This window comes from Falco cherrug, chromosome 7, assembly GCF_023634085.1.
Source record: "Falco cherrug isolate bFalChe1 chromosome 7, bFalChe1.pri, whole genome shotgun sequence".
Taxonomy (NCBI): domain Eukaryota; kingdom Metazoa; phylum Chordata; class Aves; order Falconiformes; family Falconidae; genus Falco; species Falco cherrug.
In genome coordinates, this window is record NC_073703.1 from 33,584,955 (window position 1) to 33,610,515 (window position 25,561).

The 25,561-nt window shown below is 42.8% G+C and overlaps 1 long non-coding RNA gene across 1 annotated transcript in view; it reads right to left on the reverse strand.

The window, feature by feature from the left end:
• Positions 1-8,759: 8,759 nt before the first annotated feature.
• LOC114015502 (uncharacterized) overlaps positions 8,760-25,561 on the reverse strand; it is a 90,781-nt gene continuing 73,979 nt past the window's right edge. Inside the window, exon 3 of the long non-coding RNA XR_003559474.2 lies at positions 8,760-14,853. This is a non-coding gene — a long non-coding RNA (uncharacterized LOC114015502). The remainder of the gene's footprint in view (positions 14,854-25,561) is intronic.

Here is a 25,561-nt window from a genome sequence, read left to right on the forward strand (position 1 = left end):
TCAGCCCATGACAGGAAATTAAAGAGTAGATATTAATCAGCTCTCTTAACTTTGGCTAATCAAGACAAATAACCCTTATCCAACGTTATCACAATGTGTATGTTTAATAATCAGTGACAAAACAATGGAGATTTTTTATATATAATTTATTTATTTTTTCTTGCCTGCCAGCTTTCCCCCTAACAATGGGCATATCCTGCAACCGCTTGAACTTAGCTGCAATATTTTATCGAAATGGCTGTTGTGCATGCATGTGTGCGCGCTCACACCCCTGGTCGTCCTTTTGTAAAATGTGATGGTGGCCATTGTTGTCTCATATTCTGCAAATGTATGAAAGGTGCCTCAAAAGCCTTTCCTCTAAAATTGAACAATTCTGTCAAAAAAGATTAGTTCTATTTTGTCTGCTGCTTGCTGACTATTCATGAATGTAAAGAGAGAGGGCTTGGGTGTCATACTAAGTTGCTAAGGTGGCTGGCTTTCGGCTATTGACTTGAGGATACCAAACCAGAGCCTACAAAAGAGCAGCCAGAAGGAGAGGAGAGAACTAGTCTGCCATGTGTTTCAGCCATACCTTCTTTAGCTGCCCATTTATTTCTTTTGTTGCCACAACTTTTATTGTCATACAGTTGAAAAAAATGTTAGACACAGGCTTCAGGCTGCACCAAGCAGAAAAAAGGATTAGCATATCACTAGGATCATCTTACACTGAACCAAATTCTTTTCAGGATGTATAATTAGTGAATACAGTCTCCCCCCCCCCTTTTTTTTTTTGAGGGTGTGGGGGGAGCCTATGGATAGGAAAAATTAGCTCAGATCTCTGCATAGAAACAAGAAGAAAGGAAAAGAAAAAGTTCCCTGGTTTCAGGGAGGATTTTATACAGGCTATTTCCTCATCTCAGCCTCCTGCATCATGTTTAAGAAGCTTTTTGCACATTCACAAAATGTGTGGGAGATGCTTCTTAAGGAAAAACTATTTTATTATTTTTTTTGTACAAGAGTATGCACAATCACTTTCCCCAAAGGGGACCAGGAGGAGAAAAATTGTTTTCAGAGCTGGCCCCAGACCTGAGCAGCTGGAGATGGGCAGCATTTCTGTGCCCACTCTCTCTGACAAGGGCTCAGCATAAGATATGATCCTGGAGGATGTATTACTTTTTTCTCCTCCTATGTGCTCCCAGCTCCCTTCTGCCATCTGGGAACCACAGACCTCTCCGTGTACTACAACTGAAAAATGCTGTTTCTCCTAATGCTTGGATCTGTATGACTCGGTCATAAAACCGGGGCTACTACTGAACTATAATGTATGGTATATGCATTTTTTTAAAACAGGAAAGAGCTGAATGGGAGAATTAATTTTTTAAAATAGTATAGGCCATTTTGTTGATGACAGAAATAGGCATGCACCAAGCAGCAGGACTGTGCGCTTAACATGTTCCTTATACAGAAAGCAGAAGAGCTCCCAAATGTGGCTGATATTGATGAAAACCACATAGCCTTTGCCATTTACCCGGACCGTTAGACTCCCAGATACTTGGCCCTAAAAATCTTTGATCCAAATTACATTTGCATCACAGTGTGCTTGCAAGATGTGCGTTGCGCTGCCTGGGGTAGAAGTGTGGTTACGCGTGAGGTTCAGGGGTGAAGAGGAGGCATTTGACTTTCTGCACCCATGTCAAAGCTCCCACACATGTCCCACTCCATGCTGCCTCCGAAACTCAGCTGCACCTTGCCCTGATAAGATCTGGGTGTTTCCTGCTCCCATCAGAGCAAAATTTGACAGCAGAATTACCCTGGGAAGGAAACAGAGCTTCTTTTTCAGCTCATTGCTGCGTTTAATCACTCCACACATTTGACATCATTGCCTTTTCAAACTGTTCAAACCAATTGTTCCACCGAAGTAGCAATTGGACGTGAATATTCAGGAGCTGCTCTGGGGTGCTCAGTGGTAATTGGTCACATCACTCACATGGTCTGGTTCCCATTCTAATGAGAAGAGGGTAGAAATTTGCTTCACGCGGATACTTAAACACCCACACATAAATATCTCATTTAGCACAACTGGTTGTTGTGGTGGTGTTTGTGGTTTTTTTTTTTCCTGGGGGTTACAACAGCCGCTTGAGCGCTTATAATCAGAGGGCACAGAAGGGGAACAAATGAAAGAAGTCAATTAAAAAGGTGAACGCAGACACCAAAAAATGTTTTTCTTCACCCAGTTTGGTCCCCGCTGTTGGCCCTGGTGAGACGGGGCATTTTTGTTGGTTGGCTGTGATGTGATGCAATACACCATGGCCGGTGAAAGGGAGGAGGTTCAGGTGTCAATCCTGACTGCAGCCATACTGACGCTGCCAAGGACCCCCAGCTCATACTGGGAGGTGGTGGTGGCAACCCAGGTGTGAAGTTTAAGAGAGCGAGCATGGTGAATAATGAGTAGCCCTTTGTGTCTGTGTAACTCCTACACCATGGGGCTAAGAGAAAACACTGAAGAGCCAAGAAATATTTGAGGAGGAATTATCTGTATCATTAAGGGAAATTATACCAGCTATTTTAAGACTGGTGGGTCACACCAGTAGAGCAGGCATCTATTGTCCACATGGGGCTCCTCTTGACTTGGTAAGGGATGTCTGCAGAGCAGACCGTGGTGTAAAGCAGCCACGTCAGGCGCTGTGGCTTGTGATATTCTTCATTTCACTCTGGTACACTGAAGAGCAAGTGAAGTGATGAACGTGGGCGACTTGAAAGCTACTGTTTATTTAGAGTGCAAAATAGAAAGCCTAGTGTGATGTCCTTCATTCAAAAAAATTACTCCTGATGGCTGTTTTTTATTAGGAAGAAGGAGATAACCCAGGATGGATGGGTGGAGGAATCCCAAGGGTGTTATTTTTAGAGATTGATAAAGGTTCCTGGGTAGCTACTTGCTGAGAAAAAACAGTTCATCTTAATGCAGATGTCCTCCTTCCCTTTCCTTCCAGTAAAACCTAACTGAAGTAGTAGTAGAAAAAGTAAATAAAAATCAGAGAACATTAAGGACAGAACTGCAGATATTGGGATGACTGTAACCTACCTTCTGTCATTTTGCAATTGCACTAAAAATGCAGTTAGCTTGCAAATGACCTAATTTACCCATACCTGGGCTTGGCTCCTTGTAGCACATACTAAAAACACATTTACACCATTCACCTTGGGGTGGTTCGGTTGGGGCTGGAGCTGTGTCTTGGTGCTACGTCAGCCAGCAGGTGTGTCTCTCTGAAGCTTGCAGGATATATTTTCTGTAAATAAATGCTGTTTATTATGTATTCCATGTGCATTTTGTCATTAGTCTGATACTATGGAGCCGTGCGGACCCAACCTTGATTTATAAAGCTGTTAAAATGTTTGACCTTGTTTAAATAAAAGCCTCAAGGTTAATTACAACAAGCATTCTATATATACTCTCTCTGTTCCGGTCACCCTGATGATTTGTAGGAGGAAAGGGTAATAAATTCTCATCTTTTAAAAGTGGCTGCAGTGCAAAACTGTAAGAGTTTGCTTTTCTGACATTTTCATGTTTTACCACACTTTGATATGTGATATATTGAAGGATGCTGAACTGTCTCTTCGTAGGGAGCACTGGAAATTTGATATTTTTACTTAAAGTATAATAAGAAGCATGTGAGAATGGAAAAAAAAAAAAAAAAAGATTGTTGGGAATAGAGTTGGAGCTTTGCTCCTGGATAGGATGTATCCATAATGAGGTAAACAAAGACATTGGTTTGTGGGGTTTTTTTCTCATTGCACAGAAAACAAATTTCACAAAATAAAAACTAATTTAAGTTTCTTTTAAAAGAACTGGGAAATATTGAGGAAAGTTAATTGAAGCACATTCAAATTACAATAAACACATACAGGCACAATTATCTTCTTTTGACTAGTGTGTGGCTTAGAGATGTTTTTATCTTTTGTTTATTGCACTATTAAAAATATGGAGAGGCATCAAGAAAGGGTAGATAGCCACCATATGGAATTATATATTTTCCCTATTTATATTTAAATAACTATCCATGAGAAATTATGCACAAATCATGCAATAATTCCCAACTGAAATGACTGTTTAGAAAATAAAAATTCTGAGGCACAATATTCTTTTCATATTAAATTGCCCATTTTCTGTACATCATATATGTTCGTACAATACCAAAAAAACACTGCATTACAGCCCAATACAATTTGTTCACAATGCTAATGAAGATGGATAGAGGACATTGTAATGTACTGTAGTAATTCATAAGCAGTGTGGGAAAACAAGACAAACAGGCTCAGAAAGCTGGAGCATAATTTTTTGTTCCCATTTTCAGAGTGAATAGTGGTAATTTTAATAACCTGCTGGTCTGACAGATTTAATGATGCTGATTAACTTTTATTGCTTGATTCATGCCATGCTCACATTTGGGGTGAATATTTGTGCTTGCAAAGTTTGAGTGGCCAGGTTTAGGCAACTAAAAAGAAGCTCCTAATACCCTGCAGAGAACTTGGCAAGGCTGACAGCCTTGTGCTTGGGATGCCACCCTTTCCCCGAAGAGGTATGCTTTAAGCCTGCACCTCACTTTGCAGTAGAGCCATCCCCCTTGTTTAGGGACAGAAGGTCCATCTGCCCACCAAAAGGACCCTAGACCACGCAGGGATATTAACTCTGACTTCACTTGCAGGCAGAAATACAATGTGATGTCTCCGATGGCAAGTTCTGATGAACTGGGACTAAGCTGTAAACACTGAGATCATTTTCAGTTGTGGTAGAGCCCCAAAGAGAGAATAATTTATCAGCAAAATATCCAGCTTTAATTTATACCTCCCTCAAAACAGAAAACTATGAAATCTTCTGACTTTCTAGAACAGGAGTGAAAACTTCCAAATTAGCTAATGTGTCCTTATGTGCTCAGAACATGCCAAATTTTGCTTGTCTGTCTGTCTCTCCGATAGTTCCAGTAATTTTAAGTTCTGTAATTCATTTAACATCTCTTACCCAAGTCCTTAGATGAATAGGTTTTAATCAGGCTTCTCTTTTCACATCCTCTAATCAAAGAGAAGAGGTAAAAAGGCAGAAAGCCCCATTCCCCAAAATGAGCCCTTCCTCCTCTTAAGATGCAAAACTACAAGTGTGGGGGTCCCATGAGAGGCATCGTTCCACGAGGAGGCTGAAAAGCGCTGTACACCCTGCAAACGGTAAGGTATAAAGATCTGCAGCATCTGCTTACCTCCATCTAACCACTGTGCATGCCTAACGATGGTCCTGGCCTTGAAGGCACACACCCAACAGACAGCAGCAAACAAAGTAAAAAGTTTCTTCCCATTTCACTGGACTTCAGTTTTTCTCTAAAACCTGATATAATTTTAACAGGGTGTTCAGGGTCCGAGCATGCCTTGCATCAGCTGCCACATACCAACCTGCCTGGCCCTCCATGTGCCCCATCTCGCTGTGCCAGCTGTGCCTCCTCATTTTGGTCAGCCAGACATTGGGGGTCTCCCTCCCACCACAGTCCTGCAGGTACCCTGGGATGCCTCCTCATCAGGACATCCTCATCAGGGTCTTGCAGAATCATGTCTTGCAAACTGATTTACTGTAGGCATTTTGTTTGTGTATGCAAGTGAGTGTGTGTTTGTGTGTACGAGTACATAGAGCGAGGGAGTCCTGCTCTAGGGTTAAGATGGTGATTTATTTATTCATTTTAGAGAAAGCTCTTCCAAGAAATGTTCAGGACTGTCAGAAATAGGCAAAAATATGCACAGAGTTTGATCTGAGTTTTATTGCTTGTTTCTTTTTAAAATTTGATTAAATCCCCTCTTTGATACTGCCCTGTAGATCAAAAGGCTCAATTGTTGCATAAACTTCACTTTGTTTCCAAAGGGTGTTTCTGACTGGTATTTTGGGAATTATAAGGACTCTTTAGTATGCGAGGACTAGGGAAAAGATTTTTCAGTCCAGTCAAAAGTGGCCTTCATGGAGTGCTTCTGTCACACCCTTGTGGCAAAATACATCACTGTGGCCTTAGTACTGCTGATAGAGGTGTCTGCTCCACGCTAAACTCTTGGTTTTCATCCTTTCCTTATGCTCCCTACTCTCATTCATCTAATTCATATCCTGGGTCTCCATCTGTTCACATCAGCTTGAATGTGAAGTCAAGGAAAAGCTGGAATTGTAGTTAAACACTTGTGTGAAGGGCTGCAAGGAGGGATAGTGGCACCAGACCAGGAGGTGGGACATATGTTCTCGTGTGCCACCAGGCAACACCACATCCAACAACCATCTCCTCACACAGGTGTGGGTATATGGCACCACATTACTGAGAATTATACAGAAGGATCTATGGAAAAATTAATTTCTCATCTCACCCCTACTGCCTGATACTGACATCACATTGAGTTGTTCCCAATTTCCATCTGTAAAAATGCCTCACAGCCTTCTTTCCTCCCACATTTAATTAGCAGTTAGCATCAGTGTCACTGTAACCATGATGGTCTAAAGATATAAATGAAACAAGGTTGGCATGGAGGAATAACACCATTTAATAGGGTGACTGATACCAATTTTCATTTTTTTAAAATTGCCATGGACCACTGTAGCATTTATTTTAAGAAATGGTACCTCAAAGGGCAAAAGAATTTGGCCACAAGCCTTCTTATTTCACCCTTTTTTAAAAAATCTATTTTATTTTATTATTTTTTGTTTAATTTCTATTCCAACAAAACCCAGAGTTTTTTCCGCTACAGAACTAGTTTACTGGGGAAAACAAATTTTAGTTGAAAACTTTCAGCCAATCTATACCAAAATTGGGGAGAAGAACCGCCAAAATGTTGCCCAGATGTCACCATACTAAAATAACCCGGTGTTTTCATCTGCCCTGAATGGCAATGAATGTCAGAGGTGGAGGAGTGAAATGCGGACAGTCCAGAGTTGTGGCATGACAAAGAGTCCTGCCATGAAGCTGGCTGCAGGCTGGCGCCTAACGCTGCGTTGCTGGCACAGGCGGTTCTCTCCCACTCCATCTTTCTTCTCCTTCCTTCTCTCGCATTCCCTGATAATGCTGATGGAGATCCCTCCTGGCACTGGTGGAGGCAACGTAGTTTGGTTGGAGCCTGAACAAGTCCAAGTACGGTATATCTGCATATGCAGCCAAAGAGCATTTTGGTACCTGCTCTGCTCCTCGCTGCTCTCTTCCCCTCCCTGTTCTTTGGTTTCTCCTGAGGAGAATCAGTAGAGAAGAACTCTGCACCAGAAGCCTGGTTTAGCACTTACGGTTTATCTGGGAATGGACCTTCAGTACTAATGCTGGTTTGCTCAGTCTGTTGCCTTTGGTGATCTTTGAGCCAGGTGTGAAGGGAGATTATTTTGACCCTCAGTCCTTACCATCTCTTCTGGTTTCTCCACTGTTTTCTGGCAAGAGGGCAGGTGAGGACAATTTGGGTGGGAAATGGTGGTGCGGCACCTTCTCCCGACTTCCACCATGGGAAGGACAACAGCAGAGTCTGTAACACATTGCTTTCAGTTCTTTGCTAGATGCACACTCTAGCTCAGCTTGGGAAAAGCATATGAGAGGCAAGAGGTGTTGGCATGGCATCAGTGTTGGCATGGCATTGGCATTGGCATCATGAGTTCTCAGAACTGTATTTTCCAAGCAACTCCAGCTAAAAAGTTGCCCATGTCCTCTTTTGGGTTGCAGCCACGTACCACCATTTTGGCTGTGCATCTTTCCCCAGGGGAAGGGGATACGTCTGAGTGCCATTCAGGCAGTGGGGTGCAAAGGGATTCCCTTTGGCACTGCCCAGTAGAGCCTGTAACTGAGAAACACGGTGGGGTGAGCAGCCCCAGTGTCCACACACCCCCTCTTCATCCCATCCCTGCCAAAGAGATGCAAGTTTTATGGGGTTTATTTAGCAATTTATTTTATGTAACAATTACCATTTATTTCTCTTCCCCAGGGTAAGTTTTGCCTTTTTGTCTGCGACACTGTTAGGGGAAGACCCGGGTGCAGTGTTCCCTGAACTAAAATAAATCCAGGAATCTGCCCTGCGGGGCATGGAGCGTGGCGTTGTCCTGGGCCCTGGCCTCTGAGATGGTCAATACAAATAAATAATACGAAGCCTCGGAATGACTTATTTGTTGGGAGCACACCTGCATAACTCATCCCACAGCTGTAGGGCTGGAAAGGCAAATAAAACAGCTGTAACCCAAGCCTGGAGGGTGCTGGGGACTCAGGGGAGGGAAGCCAGTCTTTCAAATCACTGTAACCCAAGGAAGAAAATCATCAGCCTATATGCCTTTCACAGCATTTGATGACAAAATGGTTTGTGGCTTAGCCATTGTTTAAAGGCCATTCCTCAAATTCCGTGTTTACTGTCAGCAGGGTGAGTTGTGGACTCTGTGACTTTAGCTGTTAATGGGCCTAAACACTTCTGCCAACAGATTAAGCTTTGCTGAAACGTTAAGAAAATTGGCCCAAACAGAGATAGGGAGGACTCTTGTTTAGCTGTTGTTTCATTTGCATGAGAATCATTGTCTGCAGACAATAGCACTTCCATATCGCCCAAAAAGCGGGCAATTGGGTGAAACTCATTCAATTTATGTTAAATGACAGAAATTGTTTGTTTGTTTGTTTCTAGACAGAAAGAAAAATTCTCATTTTAAGCTGGGAGGATGAGTAGATCAGAAGTGAAATCCAACCCCCAAACACCTCCAGCTCATGATGGACTGGGAGCTAACAAGTTGGGATGATGCTGAAAGAAAACAAGAATATGAAGTCGTAAGTCTGTTAAAAACAATTACTGTCTGTGGAAGAAAAGGAATAAGTAAAATTAGTCTATTTACGGAAGGCGAAGAAAAAGTTCACTTTAAAAAAAGTGAGATGTGTTTTTACTATGACTTGTGCTACTGAATTTCCCAGATGATAGATATTCTCATATTGTTGCCATATAAATGCTGTCCTAACAGGTACTGCTGTCAGCTGAACTCCTCCCAAGTTCAGTGTTCAGAGAAGGGTTAATTTGATGGTCATATGACATATATTCTTTCAATTTCCATCTCCGTTGTTAAAAATAATAGCCTGGATCACAAGTATTATTTGAATTATAGCAGCACCTGGAGTCATCAGCCAAGATTGCAACCCCCTTGCAGGAGGCACTGGCCAGGAAAATGGCAGTGTTTCTCCGGTGAGCTCCCACCTCCCATGGGCATGGGCAGCAGAGAAGGACTGTCATGGGGATGGAGAGTGGCTCCAGGCCACCATCAGAACTGGGACAGAGGGAGGAACATTTGTGCACTGCCCTAAGCCCAGACACATCTGGGACCAGGCGTGACTGTATGCTCACAGCCAACGTCTACCACTTATTGGTGCAAGGAAGGATGAACCAGCTCAATCAATACCTTAGAGGTTATTTTCTGTCTTTATTGCTGATTAGTGACATGAGATTTAATTCAAACACCATTTGACATTTCCTTGTTTCAGGAGATCCTGCTGTTTTCTTTTATATTTTTTTCCTCTAGACCTAATACTTCTGGCCATCACTGCTATATTGGCAGTTACCTGTGGCTGCTTTAAATGCCACCAGATGAGAGGGGATGTTTACATTTCCCCAATTACATTGTCTTTGAACGGTTCTAAACTTGACTTTGATTATACACGCTAATAACAAGAGAGGTTCCTTTTTTTTTATGAATGTCACTTGCTTGAGTTGAAAAGACATGCTCTTAATACTCGCTTTTCATCTAAATCAAGAAAGCAACACTAAGCAAAAAAGTATTTAACTGTAGCATATAGGATTGTAAAGATGGTAATCAGGGACACTGGTAATTGAAGCTTTTGGGGTAGAACCTTTCTTCTGAATCCTTCAGTCTGTTTAATAGGATAAAATTAGCTTGAGTGGCTTGGTGTTTGAAGAGGTTATGATATAATTGGAGCTGCCTCCTGGGTTTGCTGCTGGACAAGGCGATCAGGTGGAGACATGGGAGGGCATGGGAACCTCTGAAGTACAAGACTCAGCTTCTGCCATACTAATTAGCCTAAATTAGCTATGCCAGTTTTCTGCTTGCTTTTGAATTTCCCTGATAATGCTTTTATCAGGAGTGTAAAGAAAAGGAATATGAAAACGCGCACAAAGTTCACTGCAGAATGGCAGAAGTGGTGGCGACTGCCGACGCAAGTCTCAGGCTTATTGCTGCAAGCTTTAAAAAAACAGGGGGAAAAAAAGATCGACTAGCATTAAGAAATAACAAACAGATATCAAGTACAACCCCTAGGGATTTAAAAAGTACTATGGCTTGCGCTCTTGAACACGAAAGTTTACAAAGCATCTGTAAGAAATTGATTATCTTGAGGATTATATACACATTATTTTCAGGACAACCCCCTCCCTCCAAAAGCCATCTCTGCTCTTGAGTGTTTAACCTAAGGTGAAGGAGGTGGTCCTCCTCAAGGCAGAATCAGCTCAGGCATCTCGGTTTGTGCTCCATCATCTGCAAGGCCCAAGAGAGGCTATTTGTATTTTGTTAACTGCTGCCGTTTTTTAATTTTCACTTCCAACCCCAATTAATCAACTTTAACCATGCAAAGAGATTTGCAGTGCATTCAGTATAGCTTGCACAAAGCTATTTCAATTGAAAATGTGCAAAGAAGAAAGAAAAAAAGGAGGGGGTTCTGTTTTTCTTTCTATCCTGGAAAGGATGTCTTCTGTTGCCAGTGGATGAAGCAAGCAGGAGAGGACTCCGGCTTTCAAAAGCATTTTAGGATGCATTTCCACAGGTAAAGACAGCTCCATCCCTGAGGAAGGCTTGAGGCCATGGGGAGATACAGATTTTTCCTTCCCAAGTAGTACCAGCCTTGGTTTGGAGAGAGCTATTTGGGGCCAGAATTGTTCATGCCTCTAATTGCACATATGGCCATTAAGACACTGCAGGAACAAGCCCCCCACACCAGTGTTCTGCTCTACTAATCGCCATCAGGGTCCACTGGCTCCAGGAGGCCTCCAGCCACTGGATGAGAGGGTAGAATCAGGTCCTGGGAGATCTGCTGGACGAGTTCAGAGGATTTCATGGCCCAGGAGCCATCAGGCAGGAGTATTCTTGTATTTCCCACCAGTCCTTCTTCCACCCAATGCCCTTGATGTCTCCCCATCAGGCTGTCCCAGGAATGTTTTGCAAAGACTTGTGTGACATTAGGAGAGGATCTCAACCTCATTCAAAGAGCAGACTTGTCAAGACTCACTGAACCTTTGGCCCGGACATGGTTTTCCACGATGTGTCCTGGATCACATCACAGGTTGTTAATTAGACTTGCATCAACTCCATACTTAGAGCCGTGATGGAGAGGGTAATGAGGCAGTGAGCTAATCTGAAGGACCATGATGAACAGGGTTGATGTGCTCCAGAGGACAGTTTCTAGTAAGACTGGACTTGTTCAGACACTTCCTATATCTCAGCACAAGAAGACCGACCTGAGGGCACTGCACTGTTACTATCCACCACTGTCCACTTTCCATGGCATATAGATAGCGATATCAGAGTTTAAAAACTCTGCTAAGCCATTTTATTGTATTTTACCTTCTTCTTTATGGAGGCATAGGTAACTGGCTGAGCTCACATGTCTAGCAATTGCTTGAGAACAAGTTCAGAAGGACCTCAGAAAATTACTTTGCTTCAGTCCCCTTCGTTCCCGTGTACAGGGGAAATGCTCTTGGGGCTCTCTCTTAGCTGGGGGAACCTGGTCCTTAATGAAAAATACAGTTCACATTCTGTTTTTTAGGGCAATGAATCATTCAGGGAAAGAGACTGAGTCTTGACTTGTCCTCTTCAGACTCCCTCACTCCCACAACACTTGTCCTGGCTTTTTATCAGGTGCAAACACCTGAGTCCTGTAAGCCCTTCAGCATTGGCACACACGCTTTATATGTTCACTCGAGTGCCTGCACACAGACAAGTGTTCGAACAGCTCCATCTCCCATCCCGGTGGGCCCCAAGGCACAACACAGGGTAATACCTGTTCTGCTCCTCCGTGTGCTATACTGGGAACTGGTGCCTGAAAATGCTTCTTCGCAGGAACAGCACTACTCCTGTGACCAAGTCCTCTCAGCACAGATCTTGCAGAATTGGATTTATATCAGTCCACTCAGTCTCTTTACATTCACAGGGTTTTCTTTTGCATGTCTTATCGGCTCCTCCAACTACAAAAGAGATACAGTGGAATTGTTTTCAAACACCTCTATCCAAAACCTGGATTTTGAAGCTTGCTGCTCTAAACTCTGCAAGGGAAGCATTCTCTTCTTGAAAGGTATTACACCCAGATTAGAGCTTTGAGTGCTGAAGGGAGTAATTTTTAATTAGAGAAATAAGAACCAGGAACTCTGTGGTTTTTTTCTGTCAGACTTTCCTCTTTGGAGCACTATCCTCGTTTGGTAGAAATATTTCACTGGTAGGAACCGTGAGGCAAACTCCTGAATGACAGCTGAAGAAGGGACCTCAAGCTGTTGTCCTTGAAACCAGTGATGACTTTGCCCTCACAGGGAAAACACAGGGCACAGCATCCAGCATAGCACAACTCCAGACATTTTTATTCTGCAGCCAGCTGTGGTTCCTGTTCAGAAAAGGCAGATCATTCCCTGGAGGAGATGTGCAGCATATAAAAAAACTTATACAGAGTAAAGGCTAGACCAAAGCCCCATCAGAGCCAGTCTGAAGCCTCTCAGGGGTCCCAGTGAAATGGGAGTCAACCATCAGTGGCCAGACGGACCACACTAGTGTCTGCTGCAAATCTAGGAAAAATGTGGTTGAGCACAATTCAGGTCTGACCTAGCCTTGCACCTATTTGAACACAGCGGGCTTTTGATCGATCTATGGCACAAAAAGGTTTGTCCCTTCAGCCCTTCTTTGCTCTTGCTCCTGTACCCAGCAGAGAGAGGAGCTGCAGAGCACAGCCAGCTTTTCAGGAGAGCACCCCTTCTGTGTTGGCAGTGTCTCCAGCTCCTGTAACAACACAGAACCACTTCTCTTGTCCTTTCAATGACTCCTGCAAACCAGATTAGCTTCTGTTCAGACCGCATGACACATGACAAAGCAATAGTCATTTCAGCAGCTTTTGTTTATGCTTAACCTGAACCCAAATCACCCCACAGACCTGCCTGGTGTCTCATCTACAAGCAGCATATGCACTTTTGCCTGGGATGTCCCAGGAGCGTGATGATGTGAAGTCAGGACTTTTTCTCATCGGTAGGGAGTGTTTGAACCCGTACTGAAGGCTAGACCATAGCTGCAGAATGGCAGGAGAGGTGGGGCTCTGTGCGACAGGCACAGCAGCTTCCCCTGCTCCCGGCAAGACAGCTGGAGGAGAAGCCCCCCAGGCCGCCCTTCTCCCTTCCCTCAAAAACCCACAAGGCAAAGCCATATGAAACTGGTTTCCGTCTTCCACAAGGTGTTTTCTGACTCATGTCCCCGTTGCTCGATGTCATCGCACCCAAGACCTTTGGGAGACGGAGGTGATGCATGACCCTGCTGCAGATTGCTTCCTGCTCCCTTCCAGGGGCAAGAGGTTCCAAGCACAGCACACTGAACCTGTTGGGTGGGGTGCGGGGAAATCCCCTCTGCTTAAACCAATTCCCCCCAAGCCTCTGAGGAGAAGTAAACCACAGCAGTCTCAAAGCGTGTGCAGCATTCAAGAAGCTTTCAGCTCTGCATAGCACAAGGGAGGGCTGTCTCAGCGAGAGCCAGCAATGAGAGTCTCTCTTTGGCTCCATCAGGCAATACGGCAAACAAGTCATGTCTCTTAGAAGAGGAAAAATCTATTTTAGAGCGCTCTCTTTTTCTGTGTGGGTGCTTATCTCTGGTCACTGCTGTTCACCATGTAGAGAAGTCTCTGTGGCATGCATTTCTAAGAGGGCAAACTGTCTAAAATTAGCTGTTAGTTTAAAATAAGAGACTGCAGTTCTCCAGGGAGGGGCATTCATCCTCCAAAGAAAACTGTCAAGGATTGTTCAGGATTACTCTCCAGCTGTTCAGAACTGCTGCATCCTTTTAAATTATAATGTCAACATGTCGCAAATAATATGGAATGACAATGTCTAATTTCTGTCCTGTGAGGAATGAAAAGGAAGGAAAATTGCTAGCATACTAGATACATACCAGATTTAAGAGACCAGGTAACCTTTCTACATGGCTGTAGGAGAATAATTAGTCAAAACATTAATGAAAATGTAATTTTCTAGCTCGCCTCTGAAATCTAGATGCTTTGCATTATGAATTCCAGGCTAATGCTCTCCAGAATAGATTGTGTTATCTCTGGGGCCAAGGGATGTAGCAACTTCTCCACGGATTAGATCCTTTATGTTGAGTAGCTGGAGTTTTTTCCCAAAAAACATTTGTTACCAACATTACTGGCTTTGAGGAAGGAATTTCAAAGTCAAATTGCATGAGTGTGTAAGAGGCCAGACCAGCATCATAGTTATTGCTAACTTAACACCCATGGGCAGCCCACAGTGAGTTTATCCCCCCCCCAAAAAAAGACTGAAATAGCCAACTTGACTACATGGGCATACGAGTGGAAGCCATGAGGTTGTAGCTGCTCGTAGGCAACTTGCACCACATACATGCATATCCCAATCAAATTTTAGAGTAGATTATCAAGAGGAGGGAGTTTTTTGACAGATAAAGGTTATTTGTTATTTGAGGTAGTTGTAGCTCTGAGGACTGAAGCAGACACCTACTTTGGGTTGTGAGATAGCAGTGAGTTTCTGGGACTCAGCTGATGAACAGTAACTCAGGAAGTTCTGGTAATGTGATCACTTCAATCAGATGCTCACATCCAGAGGTTAAATATTCTCATAAGCTCTCAGGGTGGCTGCCTAAAAAATATAAACAACACATTATGAACAAGAAGTGTCCCAAGGTATAGATTTTAATGCTCAGATTCCATGCAGCTCTGTATATTTTTCACATTAAGTTAAAGAAGTAAATGAAACAGAAAAAATCCAACATTCTCTTGCAATAGGAAACTATTTTGATAAAACCTACAAATGATCCATACTGATATTAACTTTTTTTTTTTTTGTAAACTTAATTTGAATTTAGAAAGTCTCTAAATGATAATTGAATCACAAGTCTGGATTAGGATTCTAGCAGCAACACTTGACTTGGTCAAAATCACTGTTATGAAGAGATGCAATTTTTACACAGTACTTCACATTGATTAAGTAATGTGCGAAAATGGAAAAAAAGCATTCGAATCTTAATCATAGTAATTTCCATGAAATAAAAGTCTCTGTCAAGGGACTGCACAGTATAATAACTCCTGGGTGTTTTGGTTGCATCAGTGAGCAAAGAAGTTGTGTGCATTTTTTTTGTCCTGATATGCAAGAATTTCCTCTATTTTTAGTGTACCTTTGATTATATGAGAATTTAGAAATATGGCATTGTAGTTAGTGAGAGGCTGTGAGACAAACAGGCATTTTAAGAGAAGCCAGAGTTCACAGATGATTGACAATATATATACCTGAATTAAGTACAGAACTATAAACCAGTATGTTGTAAACATGGAAACTCAGTTTGAAGCTAATTAAGGTTCATTTGGTTTTGACCTTCATCAAACAATAGCACTAAAGCAGAAAAGCAGATGCATTTTGGATGCTACTGAATTGAAGAACCTTATCTGGAGCCCAGTGGAGTCAACAGAAACCTCACTGACTTCAGTCAATCAAGCCTTGGAAACACTTGTGTTTGTTTACACAAATTGGTCTGAAGTCTAAAGGGTTTTTAGATGCAGTCCCTGCTCCATTGCATGCACACGTCAATGATGCTAAATGCCGTGGTGGTGTCACTGTTATCTGTCACTGAAGCAGACCCAGGAGCTCAGACGCATTTTTCTGGGCCAGCATGACCATTGTGCAACCTGTTTTATTTTAAAGAGTTGCTATTTCAAAAATCAATGGGCATCAGCTGCTAATTACAGAAAATCTATGTCTTGTCCCTTCAGCAGGTTTTGCATTTTTCCCACTTGCCATGCTACCTTCGCTATGGGTTGACAGCAGGGCTCCATACCAATAAGCCATGGCCACCCCCATCCCCCTTTTGCATCTGTTCCAGCTTCCTCCAGGGTGGGATTTGCCATGTGAAGTTTCTGGTGAATTGCCTTTACCACACCACACCCGGATCCCCCCACTGACCTTGAAATTAACTTGATGCTGTATTTTCTGAGAATGTAAGAATACAGAGGCAAGCTTTCTTTGGATATTTATAACACTTCTTGTGTGGAAGCTCATTTGTCCCAGAAATGTGATTTTGTGGAAGGGAGGCATCTGTTTTGAATGAGTATCTGAGAGCCGTGATCCCGTTCTCCATCTTCCAATGGCCATGAAGTAGGACAGGGACTCCTAGACATTTGTGAACAGTCAGAATAGCTGACCGTTTTACCTCCCTTAGAGGGCAGCAATTGGTCTGAATGCTCCTGGGCAAGGAACTGAGTTTCCTAGGCATGAATTTTTGCCATTCCCTCTTTCATTTCTGCAAGATGTGCTTATAATGGAGGACAGATTCAAAGACCCCTTTGGAGGAGGACCCTTTTTTTGAGGCACGCTGTGTTAAATCCATTGAGACCTGCAGAAGTTGCCATGATATCACTGCACTGTATAAGGAGGGATATTAAGTTATCCCCAGCCACAATATCATTTGGATAATTGCTTCTTGCAGGAGATCGAAGCAGGTACAGGAGGGGAGAAAAAGTGTTGAACAACTAAGCTTGGAAAGGAAACACAGGTTGAAGTTTATCTCTTGTTGCTGAAGCTGTCAGTAAAGCTAGGCACAAGAGGGGTGTTTGTTTGGGATTTATTCTGGGGGAGAAAGTCCCTGCTGTCTTCAGAGTGAGATGAGATCAAGTTCTGCTTGCAATACCTTTTACATGTTGTAGTTGCAGGCCAGGAGATTTTTTCACATCAAAATAAAGGAATGGATGGGCCTGCACTTATAAGAGAGTTGGCATTCCTACAACAAGCGTGTAGGTTGATAAGGATTTTCTTTATTCTTTTCAAAAATAACCTTTCCTGTGAAATGCAAGCTCAAGAACGTTATCGGTTACATAGAGAAATCACATGAAAGGCTGTATTACAATAATGAAGAAAAGAGATTCTGAGACGAGAGCAGCAGCAAAGGTATTCAGTGCCTCCTTGGTTTGAGCTGCTCCTTCACCACACAACTGATCTTTTCAAACCTTGGGTTTTGGCAAAATCCTACTTGAAGGGGAAAGTTAGTGCACACAAACCATCCTCCAGGCACGATGCTGGGATCCCATCTTGCTTCCCCCGGGGAATATCAAATGGGGGGGGGGGGCGGGGATTCTCAATGTGTGAGAGATGTGGTATATTAGTGAAAGTATCTCCATGCACAAGCTGAAGGGAACAGTAATATGCTGTCCCGTGTTTCTCCTAATTTGAGGATGTGCCCCATATCAGATGATACTAAAGGGGCAGCGATAGCTATCGTCCCATCCCTAGCCCTGCAAAACCACCCCTGGCATTTTACTGAAGGCAAGCCAAACCTACCACTACTCGTAAAACAGCCTACGGAAAAGGGAAGAAGGAATTCATAAGAAATAATCCTATTAATTAATGCCCAAATCCTGGTCCCTGTGCACAGCCTGCAGAAACGCTATGCGTGCAAGGGAGCGAACAGCAGAAGGGAAAGAAACACAACCCTCCTCCTTGGCCGGAGCAGCATTCCTGCTTCCCGAGCTGCCGGCTCTGCTCTGCCTGGTGTATCCCCAGCTGCTCCCACCAAGCGCCACCCAGCACAGAGCTTCATGGCCAACTCCAGGTTGTCCAAGCAGGAACGTTGCCAGGAGCCCACAAGAAACTGTGATGAGAAAATAGTGCTTTCTTTTCCCAAAGTAGTGATGAATTTTGAGTGTCCTTAGAGAGAGGGGCAGCTGCAGTCCATACTCTCCCACTCTCATGTTCTCATTTTGCATTAAGAACAGTGCTGAACTGACGGGACTGCTGAGCAGAGTGTCCAAGGACCTCGTGGGTGGCTTTTAAGATCAGATTAGACAAAAATCTGTCAGGAGTAGTAAACTAGCCCTAATCTTGCCTTAAGGCAGAGGATGGGTGAGGTGGCTTCATGAAACCCTCCTGGCCCTACATCCCAGTGTCCCCTGGCTTTGAGCACTGAGATCCTTTCATGACAAACAGAGGAAGTTACTATAAAGAAGAGCCTGTGGTTATTGCTTCAATGACCCTTAAGACTGCTGCTAAGACTTATGTCTTCTTTGGACATATTTCAAGGGATGGTCCATATGCCTAGTAAGGAGCTATGGACCACAAAATGCTTGTATGCCTGAGATACTCTGATTACCAGAGGACATTGTGTGTGCCTGGAGTAGGAACAGTTCTGGTTTTGCAATACCCAGTTAGACTCCTGGGGGCAACAGGTCCAGCAGAAATATATCAAACTGGCTAGGACTCACTCTACAACTGCTCCCCAAAACCTGAAGAGTGGGGAAAGCTTTCTAAGTGTAGAGTCCTCTGCTTTGAAAATGGTATCTCCTGGTGGGTCTTCAAAAGTCACCTCCAACCCCACGTACAAGTCTTGTTTCCAAAAACAATGCTGACCCATGTCTTCTCCCTCCATGACTTGCAATTTTAAAATCTGCAGCCCAGTTTCAATAGAACTGATGGAGGGGCAAAAGATCTCAAAGACACTCAATTCCTATAAATGTTGTGGAATTTGCCAACTGGAAATGTCTGTGCTGAGCTCATGGGGAACACAAAAGGAAGGTTCAGCACAGAATGTGCGTGAGGAAGGGGCTGGGGACTTGGGGCAGCAATCTGTAGGAATCCCAATTTCATTAGTTCCCAGGCTGGGAAAAGAGCTTCTTTGAATGGTTTTCCTTTAATTGCAGAGGATTTCCACAAGTCCTAATCTGTTGGCAGCTCAGAGCATGATCTTTAACCATCAGGAACCATTCCCATGCAAGGAAAATTGTGCTCTTTAGATCCCAACTCTGCAATGCTGCCCTGTTAAGGAAATATGTTAAGTACAGCAATAAGCAATGTTGGTAATAAATAAATTACCCAGAGAATTTAAAGTCAGAGTGGCTACAAAACAGGAGAAATTTAGCTTCCCTGTGCATAAATGTAAACATGCTGTGAGAGCAGCTGCCCTTGCACAGACATACATATGGGGAACAATACTTGCCCATGGCATAAAAAGCAAACGCAGACAGTGCCAGGTAATATTTGGCTTCCCAGCATATATTTAGGAGGGCTGCACTTTGCATTCATAGGAGCCATCTTTCTTTTTGTCCTCCCTTTTCTGTTCTTCTTAATCCACAGATTCCTGCCTTTGTTAAACCAGGAATCTGAAGCAGATCTCCAGAGAATTGCCTGAGTCTTGGATCCTCAAGCAAATTCAAGCTGTAGTATGCCACAAGGGCAGTGTTATGCCTACAAAGTTTTTAGAAGCATGCCTTCTAACCCTGTTTAAGCAGCTCTGGTTTTAAGTGATGCAGCTACTGGTATTAAGATATTCTGAACCATCATTAGCTCTATTTACTGAGCCTTTAGATGTGTGAATCACTGCAAACATCTGGAATGAACAGGTGGAATTCAACCGCACTTAGTGTACTTTTCTATTTTAATGGTGTTTGGCTTCTCTTTTAATTGAACACCTATTCTTCCTGGAGACCCAAATGTTACTACAGGCATGTATGAATTTAATTTAATTGGCAATGAGTTAAAAATTATTATTTCACAGGAATTTTTGATGTTAACTAATGAGGTATCATATTCCCTACATATTCCTGCCATTCCAGCCTGCTTCCTGAAGGAAGCACAGGCTCTGCAGTTGCATCGTCTATCTGGCAGATTGCCCTAGAAAATTTTGACCTTGTTGGTGAGCAGACTGGGGCCAGGGTGCCATGGAGCAAGAGGGCGGTGGGCTGGTGGGAGATGCATAACTACTTGCAGGGTGCTTGCTGCTGAGCTGGGGTGCAAGCCCAAGCACCTTGTGTCAGTGCCTGGCATGCATAGTCAGCCACGTCAACAAACCAGGCTCTGGACATAGGAATCTCATCTGAGTGACTGACCCAGTCCAGCTCCACAACAGGGTTTTCTGGTCGGAGGAGACCTCTGGTTCTGTAGCTCTTTCACCTGGTACAAAATGTTGAGCTCTTGGCAGGGCCTGGAGCCTGATGTTTATCCCAAGATGAAAGCCCTGGTCCTGTGTCTGTTGTTCCTTCTTCACTTGACTTCACCTCAGTGAGGAAGAGGACTGATTCCCTGCTCCATGCTGGAGCAAGCATGTCCAAGCTGTTGTCTCTTTCATCATCACTCCATAGCTACAGCATAGCACTTCCGGACCCAACCACATTCAGGCAAGTCAGCAATGAGAAGAGAAATATTATTTTTAACTTAAACTGGAAGAGAGCAGCAATCTTCAGTCTCTTTGGTGTGAATTATTCAAGCTGCCTCCTGCCTTTTGAGGCATGTTCTCCAAGCACCTATAGCAATGCTGCAGGAACAGGAGTTGTCTTATTTATACCACTCACCTTTGCTGATTTTTTTGAGATATGCCAGTCTTCAAAATACTGTCTCAGATACATTCATTTTTACCACGTAATTGTTTTCTTTTTTCATCATAACTAGCAAAACATCTGAAATCAAGAAAATTACCAGTGTCCACACATATGTAATGACTGTTCCCCACCACCACCTTTTCCCCATGTACAGGCAACATTGGGCTACTCAACACTAACCAATAAATGTGTACAATGGCCAAAACCTATTTCTGAAGGCAGACATTGGACAGGAAGAAGGAAGAGGAATGCAGCTATTGCACCAGTGTTTTGTAATATCCCTCCTGTAAAATTATGGTTAAATGTGTAGCACATATGATGAAGCCGTTGGGAGGGTGCTGCCCATCATGCTGACGGGATGTCATACATGATCTCTGGGAATCCTTTTCCCCTTCTTGCAAAGTGTGCCTGCTAATATTGACACACACACACCCTGAGGTGCTGCGATGCCTGATTAATTCATCTTTGTAAGTTATCTTCAGGAGATATACAAAATATTAATTGCTGGTGTGATAACAAGACGTTCAGATGCAAGGGGAAAAGCGCAAATCTCTGCACCTGTTTGCTTAGTTGGATTTCCATGTTCAGTGAAAATCACCCATATGTTCTGGAGAAAGCACAAGTTTTCTCACTACAGATAACTCGCTCCAGTCATTTTTGACATTTCAAGGAAACAATTATTTCTCATTACAATTTCTTATTGATTTTATTTTTCCTTAAATTGCGAGGTTTGCCATAAACTGTGAGTTTATTTATTTTGTGATGATAGATTCTTAAAATGGATTGTGTCCTTCCAGCATCACTTTTCTTTTTCCACCCCTGCATACCTAGTTCAGTTACTATTTCTTGCATCAAGGTAATACCAGCCCTGGTTCACAGTTCAAGTTTGCTCCTCACTTCACTCAAAGGACTGGACTGTAATGCCTCACATGGTGGTACCAAAATAATTAATTGGTGGTCTTCAGAGGTGGGTCCTGCTCAGGTTCTCCTTGACCTCCTCAGCCTAAAGCATCTCTCACATCTAGTGAATATTGAATTACTCATACAAAATAAATGGCACTTCTCAGCTGGGTTGGGAGAGCTCTGTGTCCAAGGTAGTAGTTCAGCAATCAGCATGCTGAGCTGCTTGGAGAGACACAGACTTGTGTCTTTCTGCTGCCTGAATCCGGCTGGGTATTTAAGCCTGCCCCTTCCTTAGCTGTAACTGAGGGATGCCTGTCTCATGATTAACTTCTGAAGGTCTCAGTTTCTCTCTGGAGCAAAACAGCAAAACCATTACATACACCAAAACATTTAAAAAAAAATTAAAATGTGAAAGAAAGGTCTGGAGCATGACTTTACTGTGCTGAATATGGTACAAACGTGGCGTGAGATGACAGTCGCAGTGTGGAAGAGTTTGAGTTCCTAAGAATTTCTCTAAACAGAAAGTGCTTCTTTGACTGCCAGGCTGATCGGAGCGGGCTGGGCTGGGCTGTGGGTCCCTCCTTTCCCACGCTGCAATCACACCGGGGCCCCACCAACATCCACACCTGCTCCCGCACACATCAGTACTTCCCAAGCAACCTGGCCGGGGTGGTATTTTGGTGTTTGCACAAAAAAGGTGAGCAATTACTAAGCCACACCTCCGCAACTTCTCATGCCTCTAAAGTTTCTAAAACTCTGAGTATCAGGTTCCTGAAATCGCTGCTGCCCAGGAGGGAAGTGTTGCCCAGGCTGGGGGGCTTTCTCCCAGGCTGGCGGAGTTGGGCTGCTCTACACTATACACTACTTTTGGACTATCATATTATTCATACTTCTTTTCCTTCTAGCCTAGCTTTTAAAGAATATTTCTGGTTTAAAGAATATCTTTGGGTTTAGGGGTATTAACTAGGTGCTTTTTGCCTGCCCTTTCAGTGCAATGCCATGTCAGGGCTTGCTCGCTGGCTTTTATTTCTTTTTACCCATGTTTTCATGCAAACACACCCTTTCCTAGTAATAGGACTTGGCATCTGGTTTTCCATCTCTCTGAACCCAGCAGTGTTGCTGCTCCAAGACTCAGCTGCTTGGAAACATATAGACAGCAAACATTTACATTCAGCATGTCTAACATCATCTGGGACTTAAACCCAGAACGTTGGTGATGCATAGAGATAGATATTTAGTCACATCAAAGCTATTTGCTAATTGCAGACACTTCATTCTTGTTTAATGTTTCATGTGCAAGATTAGTTGGTTGATTTAATTGGTTCAACAAAACTTATGTTTTAAGGCAAAACACTAGTTAAGACATAATGTATTCCCTTATGGAAAAATCCCATAAAACTGAATACATCAGAAGTCAGTTTTTGCTTTGTAATTTTGTTTTTGATTCCATAGCCAGTCTGCCTACAGAATTGCACAGAAAACTACACTCTCCTATTGGAAAGTCTATCATTTAATAGCAATCCAGCAAAGTATTAAATCATATAGGATTGTTATAGATGCAAAAAGCATAGAGTAGGGCTATAATTGTCTTCAACAGTCTGTTTTAGTTGGGTTTGTAATATATGAATGTGTTTGTAATAAAAATTGATACAGAAAAGGAATAAAAAGGGATGTCAGGGCAAAATGCATATAGTTCTTATGTATATATGTCCAGGACTGCATATCTACATGAATATATAGAATTTATGTGCAAATATATCCATTCAAACATGTCTCTGTGCGACACACATCTAACGTAAACATGTACACTATGCGTGTACATGTGTATTCCTGTATTTATATTTACATACAACCTAAAACCTGCTAGTACAGTACAGACTGTACAGGACATTGATCAGACATCTCGCAGTGCCTCAGTACTTCACCAGAAAAGAGCCCAAATCTTTGCCAAGGTTTCCAGCAGCAGCAGAGCAGCGCTGCCCAACACACCTCCAGGGAGGAGCCGAATTGCAGATCCTGGTTCCACGTGACAGAGGATGGGCAATTTGACCCCAGCACAGGAGTCAACCATGAGCACTGAAACCCACAGCTTAACTGCCCTAAAATGTTTGGAGATGTCCATTATGAATTTTTTCCAGAAAAGCTTTGAGAGGTTTTGAACCCAGTTTGCTGCTAAAGGCACATTTTTGAAGCCCAAACCCTCTGTATGTTTGCATGTCTATATATGAATATTAAAACGTTGAGTACATGGACCACCAAAAGTTTGTTTAGCTTGAAGTTAGGGATTTGTTTTGCTTAGAATTTAGTCTCTTGATATTTGGCTGATCTCTTTGTACTGGCTTTTATCTTAATTGCTTTTTAAACTATAATTATGGTGCCACATCCACATGGCTATAACACCACTGTAGTTTAAGTTGAGCATGTTTATATTACAACTTCTATTTTTAAGAGTGTTTTTTTCAATTCAGATATAAAATTTACATACTGCAGCCATGAAACTTAGTAAATAAAGTCTAAGTCAGGGAGAAAATCCTTTTTTACAATATTTGAGAAAATAAAATAGTTTGCTGAATATTAAATTAGAGGCAAAAAATAATTAAATTAGTTCTCTCCCATTCTGCAATTACAAGAGAGGAAATATGCTCCATTTTAATACCCAGCTGAAATTTTGCATGCCATTACCCCATAAATAGAGACTCATGCATACAAGCACTTTAATGTGTGTATACTAAAGCCATGTTGACACTGCAGACTATCATTACTCCTTAAGGAAATGACATGGGCTTTCCTTTCTTATTTGAACCAGCTGTAAATTTATAAATTTTTCAGCCAGTTAGTTTTAATAAGGTATTGCTCAGTTATTCTCATTTAAACCGTTCTCTAAATACCTATTTGAAGACTAAACCACATCAATCAATTAGGCCAGTAACACAGCCCAGCTTTTAAACAGTCCACATAGGGCTGTTAGCATGGTGTCCTACCAACCCTATTCCCCCTCCCTGCAGAAACATTTCTTCTTTTTCTTCATCGGAGACTAACATTTTAGGGAAAGAAAAATGCAAGCCACTCTTTTGTAGCATCCCTTTCTCCACGCAAACACAGGCAAATAACATTAGGACTATGACCGGCGTGGATGAAAGAGGGAGACAGCACATTTCACCTGCCCGCTTCATCCTCTGTTATTAATCCCGCTGGTGCATATGCCATACAATTTCTGCAGAATTCCGGGGTAAATTGAGGTTTAGCCATCTATAGGGCTTGGGGGTGGGGGGTGGGGTTCTTACCACCTTACCATGTGAGTATAATGCTATATTATGCAAAACATTGTACAGCATCGGACCTGGCATTGAGTAGATCCTCTACATACGAGCACACAATATTGCATTTCCATGGGTGAGTGTGCTCCTGCCGCAATGTTATTGAAAAAGGGAGAGCTGTTGGGCTCGTGTCATGTTAGGGGCCAGATCAGTTTTGAGCAAACAAAAGCTGTTCTTATTTTCAGTTTTCCCACTGCACTAATTTAAGGTCATTCTACGAGGTCCAAATGTTACAGACGAACTCCCTGGTAAAGCTTTTATTATTTTTTTTTTAAAACCATTTAAAAAAAGGAATGACAACAAATATTGCAGAATGCAAAAAGGAATGGGAAAACTCTTGTTGCGCACAATCTATTCAGGGTGAGATGAGAGAAAATATAGCACTCTTCTGTTTTCCTTCCATCAGAAAATTACTCTGAGCAGCTATTACTCCCCCAGCCATCATTTTCTCTTCCTTTTCTGTGTAAATAATGTGACTTTCTGGAAAGGGAAAAGGTGCCCTTCCTGGAAACACAGCTCTCGGCGAAGTGAAAACCTCCCCTCCCGACCCCCCCATTGCTGGAGACACTTTCCCCAGCTCCTCACGCTGCCGAAACAGCAGATGACGAAGACCTGAAACCTTCACCAACAATGTATTTCTCGAGATCGCTGTCACTCCATAACTCTCCCAGCCATTTCCAGCTCCGCGATATTCCCCCTCCTCAGCACCTCTTTTGTGCTCCATTCAAGGTTTTTCTGAAGTGAGACAATCTTTCCCATTTTTTTGTCTCC